We start from the raw sequence: 9,990 nt of genomic DNA on the forward strand, positions 1-9,990 counted from the left end.
ACAGGTCAGATATGTATCAGATCTTAAATGACACAAGAAGAGGCCCAAATCTTAATTTGATCGGTGAACCTACAAATCGGTCGCAAAGATCTCCAAAACATTTCACAAAAGGGCTTTTTGGCCCTTTCTGTCAAGGCTCAAGTGGAATATTTTGGCTGGAGTAATAAATGTCAAATACTGCAAATAACAAAGACAATGCTCTCTTGTCCTCTCTCTGCTGGAAAACAAACTCTGGAAGGAACACTAAATGTTTAAAATGATTTTAGGTCTGTTTTGCCAAATACACATTAAACCTTGTCTTAAACTTCCTGATCTCTCTTTAAAATATGTTTAACTGAAATAGAGTATGAGCGGAGGGGCCTGCAGTGGTGTTGAACCTTGTGGATTGTCAGGAGAACAGTTGCTAAAAGGAGCAGATGTGCAGCTTTATTTGCCGACAACTGTGGACACAGCTGTTCCTTTGGCTATTACTTACCCACACTATCACCAACACAACGCAAAGAGTGTATGGCACCATCAACTTACTATATGCTCCCCTAGAAAAATGACAATTCTTTTCAATACTTCTATTCACAATAACCACAGGTTTATATGTTTTTCACCTTTCTGATGGTGTAAAATAGTTTTGTCTGAATGTTTTGGATAGTTACTATTCAAACACAAAACAACAAAAGATGCTTCTGCTGTAGCTTGCACTTAAATAAAGGATCTAGATCCTCTATGCAAATCCTTGTTTAATCAATAACCAAACCAAACTGTAAAGCAGAGGACAAGCAGTCATGATGACACAGTACTGTATAAGGCAACTGTCACTTTAATATGGCTCTAAGGTAACAGAAATAAGAAATACTATAAAACAATTCACTATAACTAAAAAAAAAAGCAATACAAACCTGTAAAATAAAATTAACCACAAATAAAATTAATTTACTATAATCCTTATATAGTACAGTGTAGTGAAACCTCAATATTCAAATTCAGATCGCCTAGTGTGAGTACATCCAAAGACAAGCACTACTTGACAAGATTTGTCTATGCAGGCTTCTAATTTCACAGAGAAAGCAAGTTGCACAGAGAAACTATGACAGTATCATATGATCATGCATATCCATGTTGGAAATATGATACTGATATGATATTTGAGCATTCTGTGTGATGCTGGGTTGTGTATGGCTAACTGCTGGAACATGAAGCTGCCTCAGACTTCTGTATGTAGTGCTGCAATCTCTGAAAAAATGCTTGCTTATGTGCATTCAGAACTTGGATCATCAACCACGTAGTTTTCATCTGAATAATGTGGCTAAACTGTGAGGTTACATCTTATGGGGGTTTTGTTGTTGTTGTTGTTGTTGTTTTGGTGATATAAAACTAAATCAGTTTCCTTAGCATCGAAAACAAGCTAACATTACCCTGACTGTAACATCACTGTAAAATGAGAAAGGAGTCACAGTGTTACCATAAACATCTTATCTTTGCAAGTTTTTAAAAATGAATCAAGCAGGGCTAGTCAGTCAAGTAGAAATATGGATGGTTAAGAATTGGTTTCAGTTTAAGCTCTATAAAACTTCCAGGGTCCGGACCTGAGTGACTACATAGCTGGCTACGAGCAGGGGCAGATAACGCAGGGGTGGAAAGTCCAGAAAACAAGAAGCTTTAACCCAAAACTGTTAGGCTTTAGAATGACTTCCAACCCTTGCTCATTCCCCTTTAGTGCCTCCACCGCGCACACACAGTGAAGGTTGGACTCTACACATACACTACCACTATTACTGAACTATTTAGTCTTCCTTTTGATTGCGTCTTGTTGGTGTCTGGAGGACTAGCAACGTAAGGATTTCATTTAAGGTGTGTGCGCACGTTTTACTAGAAATGTGTGTGCCTGATGATAAGTCTTGAATCTGGAACCGCAAATCTGTTGTCAAATAAATGTGATGAGCATTAAGGGATTAGCAATGATTGACCTTTGAGCAAAGATGGAGGGAGACTAAGAACAACAAAACAAGCAAAAGGGCAGGAGACATTTGGAGGGGAAAACACACATTCAGGTATGCATGTACTACCCTGTGTGTGTTGGGTTATAGTGATGTCTGGAATTGCTGCCCTTGTTTCTGCAGCTATATCAAAGTGAAATTCTTCACCTGAAGTTCGTTCAGTATGCTTCACAGCGATTTAGGAATATAGCTATTCACTCCTCCTCATATTTGCCTTATTAAAATGTAAAATACACCAAACTGGATAGACAGGACGTAGTGTCTCCCGTATATCAAATGTCAGGACACAGGATGCGTTAGAATCTTAGAAGAAAGAGCTTTGTGCGTCTAACTGGAACAGTCACGTTATTCAGTGGCGTTGCAGTGATATTACAAAGTGAGGCATGCGTGTGTCCTTAAGAAGGCTACGGTCTGTAATGTCTGAAGGAACATTTTTGCAGGTGACTAATCTGAAACGCTTATTTCAGCATTTCAGATCACAGGCTTTGGTTACATGTGAGCTCGCATAATATTAACATAGATTCAAGATGTTGAAAGAAAACTGGTAAATACAAAGCTCATGCACGACCAGTGCGCACATAATAGTACATTTACACAACATGGCAACGAAGCGTAGTGTCTCGCTCTGCCTCTCACTTTCCATGTAGCCAAGTGTGGGACTGTGGGAACAAAAGCAGACAGCGAGGATACTTGAGCGCATCTCAACGTCACGCCCGTAGGCAAACTACATACTGAAATCATCGCTGTCTGGTTTTCCTGTACTTATTAGTACGAACACAGACGTGTTGAGAGAATTACTTTGACTGAAAATTATACTCATTGGAATGTTATTGTATATTATTACATCCGTATTATATGTACGGATATTGTGGGGTTGCATAAAATTAAATGAATGCTAAGCTTACACTAATAGAGAATAATGCGCAGAATGGAATAGGACTAATGCTTAAATTAATAGGCTGCTTACCTTGAAAGAAACTGGGTCACCAGCAAGGCCATCTTCAGTCAACAGAGGAAGACACAGGGCCACTTCACAGTAATCAGGAGCAATTAGCAACACCTGTTCACTTGGCTGCTTTAAGTTCTTACACTGGCTGATGGCTCACTTAATCTATATTGGTCTCCAGCATATGGAGACCTGTAATTGAATCCAGCATGGCCTAAATTAGTCTTGGCATTTTTGCGACTAAAATAATCAGGCTTAGATCAGCCTACAGTCAATGAAAAAGTTTGGTAAATTCTAGTCTTGGAAATATTGCATATTAGGCTAATATACTGTATGTCTGAAATAAAATTCATTAGCATACATGATATCATACTAAGAGAAGACAGGAAATAGTACTGCTTTGTCAAATTTATATTTAAAAATTTATAAGTACTTTTTTATGTTGGTATGAAATGTTGTTCAGCTCCACTTTAGTGGGCAAATTAGATCACGTATTTAGGAAGGATTCTTGAAATGAGCCTAGTCTCATCAAATGAGGTGAGTCATCACTTCAACAGATTGAGAAAAATCACAGGACTCTTTTACCAACCTGGGCCCCACTTCCCAAATTCTTCAAGAAATAAAGATAATCTTAAATAAGAGAGAGAGTGTTCCGTATAATACCATTTAAAGATTATCTTTGTTTATGGTGCTTTTGGGAAACCCAGCCCTGATCTGATAAACATCACATAAGGTTTTCTTATCATCTACTTATAAAACATTCACCTAATTTTATAATAACCCCATTACCATTGAATACTATAGTGTATACTATATTAGTAGAGCTTAACACAGCAGATCATTTAAATACAGTCTTGTGTAAAGAGGGCCCTTAGTGGTAAATTTAATGAGCGGGATTGTGCCACCAGTTTGGGCAGTACAATTCAACCTTTACCAAAATGGTTATTCTATGTTACATCATCTGAAGCAAGGAAGATGTGACTAGAGGTTTTGAAGTTATTGATCACACCCAGATTAGTAACACCACAGAAACTCTGATACATACAGTCTTTCCTATCAGAAAAAGAAAACATTTGCTTCATTTTAATTAAACCTGGCTCATACCAAATACTCACAGATAATCATGACTGTTTAGGAGATACTGTACTCAGGAGATACTGTTTAGGAGATACTGTACTTACCTTACAGCACATGACACATTTCAGCATGTGTCTTGGTGTGTTAGTCAACATTCTTAGTATAGCTCTCAACTTCAATCTTTGTATATGTTTGGTGTAGCTCAGAGAACTTAACATTTAATTTCTGTTACAGAAGACTAAAAAGGAAAGTAGCGTCTGGTCACAGGGAAACAGAGGATGAGTCTGTGAGTTCTTTTTCTCTATACATTTAAATGGAATTATTAAAATATATATATATTTAATAAGTGCTACATGCACATAAATATAATTTTACTTTAATATTGTCTAATCATACTAGTATATCTGTAATTAAATAAATCTTCAAGTTAGATTTAGTCATTTATATATATATATATATATATATATATATATATATATATATATATATATATAGTGAATATCAATCACTTAGAATGTTTTGCTGTTGCTCAATACAAAATAAGATCGCAGCGGGACAGGCCACATAAGAATAGGTCATTTTGTTTTTAACATATATAATCAGTGGCCACATTGCAAATAAAATCTACATCTGTACCTACTAAGACAATAACTGAGTTACTGTGTCTAAATATCTTAGGTCTATATACTAATAGATTGTAAGTACCATTTCTCATTTGTTTGTGAAAAGCAACAAACACATGGAAGAAAAAAGAACCAATTTCAAAGCAGTCAATATTTTTGAAAGATTCAACTCAGTATATGGAGAAATCCAGAACTGAAGATATAAGAATGCTTACTGGTAAGCACTACACTACACATCATGCAAAGTTATGTGACACATTTGGTGTAACATCTAGAAGCTCACCAAAGAGAGCAATTGTTATTTATCAGTTTACTATTCAATTCCTCATAGAAATAAAGTAAACATAGAAGGACATATTTTCAGGCATGTGCAAAGTGCCCATAATGTGATCAACACAGAAATGGATTACGAAAAGTTGTAAAATGTACATAATTTATGATATACTTCAACAACCAATTTAATTAGATTCTTAAACATACTTAATTAGAAGCTCCCTGCTTACCCAAGCAAAGGATATGAGAAGTGTACACCTCATAGCTGATGGTCCATGAGATGCGACGTTTAATCAGCACACCCTCCTGTTGATACTCCACTTCAGCTCACGTGTTTGTGTGCTTATGAATGCTCTTGAAACAATATAGTGAATATGTTGTAGGATGTTACACTTTGTGCTATGAAAAGCTGCAGAATTTTACAAAAAATGGGACTGGGGAGAGAATATCAATCACAGCCTCTCACATACAGGAAACCTTCAGGCACAAACAAATGCATACATAAAAATAAATAAAGCATGTACTGTATCCCATGAAGTAATAATATTGTTTAATTGGATCGTATGTATTTAGGCTAATTAGCCTATTTATTTTGATGTTGCTACATATATATGTATATATATTTCATATTCAGAGGTGGATAGTACATAACTACATTTTCTCAGAATGATCTACTTGTAACGCGTGGTGGCCTGAGTGCCGCAGGGCGTGGAGCAGGAAGCGCAGATTTCCTCCACAGGGACGAACATGTATTACATAAATGATAGCGGCACTCAAACGTATTGCAAACGATAACATGAACATGAAACGACTGACATTTAAACAAACACGATGAACACGCAAACGCTTTCACAATGACGAAGAAACATTAAAACGTTACATCGACAATGACCAACAACGATGCACACCCTGACGTGAGTTTAAATACACACAGACAAAACGAAGTACAGGTGTGCGCAAGCGTGGCCACAAATGAGTCCTCCCACTGCACGTGGCTGGCCAAACCACGTGCCTCGCGGGAGGCGAGCGTTCCGTGACATTTTTAGACTTGCAGTTCTTTAACTATTGTCAAATCATAACTTTGTATACTTGTTTGAAAAGTTATTAAAACATTCCTATTTAATCATTAAGATTTAACTATAAATTAATTTGTGTGTTTAGTTTCACTAACTTATGTGGGTGAACTACATTTTGTTGGTCATAAATCTAAATTTTTAAAACATCATATATTTATTATAGACCAATATATGATAAAAAATAAAGAACAATACCAGTCTTTTTCTTGGAAAATGTTGTTAATACTAATACTATAGTACTAATATTAGTTAATACTAATAATACACATTAATACATTTACATTCCGAATTTATATCTTAATTATTTTTATATAACACTTGATTAGATTTATAGCTTTTATTGTTGCATTGTTTGTATTTTACTTTATTTCTTGTCTTTATTTTTACTTTTATGCATTCTTAGTAAACTATGCTGTTGTGGTATTTGTGTTCAATTTTTAGTTTTATTTTTAATTATTCTTTCAGTTATCTGAAATTATTTATTTCTTGTGGTATAGTGCTGTTTTTTTTTCCTGATGTTATTGTTTTAGGCATTCTGTATCACTTTGAGTAAATGTGCCTCCTCAACTCTGTCCAAAAGGAAACAGTAACAACTCTATCTAACATTTACATCATTTAGCTGACACCTCCAAAGCTGAATACTCCTTGATTAGTTGAGGGTTAAGAGGATTGCTCAGAGGTACAACAGTGGCAACCTGCCAACCAACAGGCCTGTGTGCTCACTTTACAGTGACTGTACTTGTAACAATGAGTCTGTTAAACTTATTAATTTTGCAAATGACCACTCTGGTTGGTAACAATGTGGTGTTAAACACAAAACAGTGTGGAGATGATCATTGATTTCAGGAAGCTCAACCCTGCAGTGCTATTAGAAAGTCAGTAAGCAGAGCAGATTCTTATAAATTCCTGGGCACCAATATTAAGCAGGATCTGAAATGGGACACACACGTATGGTGCTAATTTAGTGCCAAAACTTCACAAACAGAAACTATTCTGTAAATATTATACTATTTGCAAGCAAATGGGACATGGTGTACAAATCCAAAACTCCATACACACAACGCTGCTGATATGAAGAAGATCTAGCAGTGCCTTTATAATTGAACATAATGGAACTCACCATCACTTTCTCCATCTCTGTCTGTTTCGACACATCAAGTCTAGGCTGCAGTGAGTTGTGTGATGGTGCAGAGAAAATTACTGGCTGCTGGCTCTCCACATCCAAGCACCTCATCTAGGTGGAGGAAGAGGCTGAGGAAGATCATGGCTGATGCAATATACCCTAGTCACTTTCTTCCAATGGCTTCCATCTCAGTGGAGGCCAGGAGTAAGAGCTCTAAAGACTCAAACTAACCGTCAGCTCCATACCTGCTTTCTCCACTTTCCTCTCCTGTAGTCAATGTGCACACATGCATTTTAACGTATGAAATATATTTGCTACACACAAAGTGCTCATGTCTTCAGCCGCAAAAACACTGTACAATATATACTGAAGCACCTGATTTTTACTAGACTTCCAATGCACTTAAAAGCACTTGTAGATTGTATATTTATGTATATACATAACTATGTACATCTGGTACTTGGCATATAAAGATTCTGAGTCAGATTCTGATGATCAACCTGCTTTTGCTTCCTTTGTGCCTTTTCTTGAGAAATTTGGCAAATGGATCCTAAACTGTAGAATCTGTGCACCATTACATTTACATTTACAGCATTTAGCAGATGCTCTTATCCAGAGCAACTTACAAAAGTGCTTTGTCATATACTCATAGAATACATCCTATCCAGTAGAGTAGGTTAGAGTCCAATATATCAATGAACAATGTTGTTAGTCAACATAGGAGCAGGGTCAATGGTCATTTAAATATTCCATGAACAGATGGGTCTTCAGTTTGCGTTTGAAGACTGCAAGGGACTCTGCTGTTCGGACAGCAAGTGGAAGTTCTTTGCACCATCTTGGAGCCAGGACAGAGAGCAGTCTCAATGCTTGTCTTCCGTGAGACTTGAAGCATGGCATTTCAAGCCAAGTCATAACTGAGGTTCAAAGTGCTCGATGTACTCGGGCTTTGACCATTGATATCATGTATGGAGGGGCTTGTCCATTTTTGGCTTTGTAGCATCAAGGATTGCTACCACCCCCACCCTCACTACCACCCCCACCCCCCATCACGTTCAGGTTTTCATAGATTATGGAAAGGTGGAGAAGTTTATGGATGATTCTGTGGCTGTGCAGCTTGCACTTCCCCTGGTTTCTTGTTTGCCTTTGCCTTTTTTTCGAATTTGCATTCCAAAATTCTAGGGTTTTTATACATGGACTTCAGTACCGTTAAGAACCTAATATTTGCCCATTCACAATTTAAGCACCGAGTTTAAGCACAGCCATCCTACCAGTGTTGTACAAGTTAAAAGTAGCTGTTAATGTATGATTTGTTGCTACAAGTAATTTATCTATATCGTGATTTTGTATGGCTGCTAGAGAAGAAAAAAGGAGTCACTGGCATTGTTCCAGGTGCTAGCACATCTTCTGTTGTGCTCCAGATTTCAAAAGGCACCTATAGAAATCAAGATTCATGTAAATTTTTCATCTGAATTGGTTCTGTATATTTTATTTATCTAATTTACTGTTATATTATTTGATTATGATTCAAAGTAATTTGCTAATTTTTTTTTTTTTCAGGATTTGTCACGCTGCCCTACTCCACCAAGCCGAACACCAAATCCCTGCATGCCTCAGAACACTGGAGATTGGCCTTTCCGAATATTGATTATATCTTACTCTAATTAACTTCTTAATATTTATGCAAAGCTGTAATCATTCCTCAGTGCAAAGTATTGCCATTTCATTATGCTAACTAAGTAGGTATATTTGGATTGTATTTTTTCATGTTTTCTACCTGGACTGTTTTTTGGAGTACAATACTTTGGTTTTTCCCTGTCTAGACATCACATGTTTATTGTTACTCTGGATTTGACTTACGCCTGTGCCTTCTCTGATTTGGAAAACCTTTCCTGTTTGTTCATCCTCGGCATCACATCTGGCCCCTGTCTTTCCGCAAGTAAATCATTATTCAACATCCTAATCTGCAAGTGTCCTTATTACATTCATCCGTTACGGGTTTACATTTCTTTCACGCAAACCAACAAGCGGATCAGAAGGTAAATATTTGTTACTTTGGTTAATGTTTTGTGTATATTAAACATTATTTTTTGTACATTAACATCACATGAAACTCATGTCCCTATTTGTTTTAAAAAGTAAACCATTTATTTATTTGGTTTTCTATGCAGAAATTCTATGCAGAATTCGTATTCTAACAAACTATTCAGCTGTTAGCATGTGAGTCATCTATAGATTAGATGAGAATAGCAATAGAAAGTAATAATCTGGGAATAGAATGCCAATGTCTTAAGAGAACAAACACTGCTTTGTCCTATTCAACATTCCCTGAATGAGTTCCTAACAGTCAGTGGTAAACAAAGAACAAAGATTCCACATCTCGGTATAATGAATGCAAGAAGTTAAGCTCCAAAAGCTTGTCTGAAGTTGTAGATGGTTATGTGCAGCAGTCCAGAGGTGCAGGGGCTGAAGACACCGATTATTACGAGCCTGTCTAGGCGGTGAGGTCACAACAGTGATAAGACTGGTAGCTGATAGTGGAATGGTATGTGAAATGGTTAGTCATTTGGACTAGTATGGACTAGTAGATGAGGTGAAACTTGGTGTATTGAATAAAATTGTGAACACACACACACACTGATCAGCTTTAAGTGTGGCTGAATGCCAACATAAACAATACCCACACTACAAAAGGAACCTCACATTTAACTACACTACACTACAAAAAAGACAATAAACAGACAATAACCCCAGTCCCAAACAAACAGGCACCACTCCTTACGATCAGTAACTATATACATAAACATATACATAAACATACACTAGAGCATATACTCTAACACACGGATCACAATTATAAACAGAACACTGTAGGACAACACAA

General features: G+C 36.6%; 2 long non-coding RNA genes across 2 annotated transcripts in view; one reads left to right on the forward strand and one right to left on the reverse strand.

The window, feature by feature from the left end:
• LOC118240993 overlaps positions 1-8,798 on the forward strand; it is a 37,958-nt gene extending 29,160 nt beyond the window's left edge. The window contains exon 3 of the long non-coding RNA XR_004775766.1: positions 8,667-8,798. This is a non-coding gene — a long non-coding RNA (uncharacterized LOC118240993). The remainder of the gene's footprint in view (positions 1-8,666) is intronic.
• LOC118240995 lies at positions 797-4,112 on the reverse strand. The gene is made up of 2 exons (XR_004775768.1): positions 2,959-4,112; positions 797-2,650 (listed from the first exon to the last, which is right to left on the reverse strand). It is a non-coding gene; the product is annotated as an uncharacterized LOC118240995 (long non-coding RNA).
• Positions 8,799-9,990: the final 1,192 nt, after the last annotated feature.

Source organism: Electrophorus electricus, chromosome 2 (assembly GCF_013358815.1).
Source record: "Electrophorus electricus isolate fEleEle1 chromosome 2, fEleEle1.pri, whole genome shotgun sequence".
NCBI classification, from domain to species: domain Eukaryota; kingdom Metazoa; phylum Chordata; class Actinopteri; order Gymnotiformes; family Gymnotidae; genus Electrophorus; species Electrophorus electricus.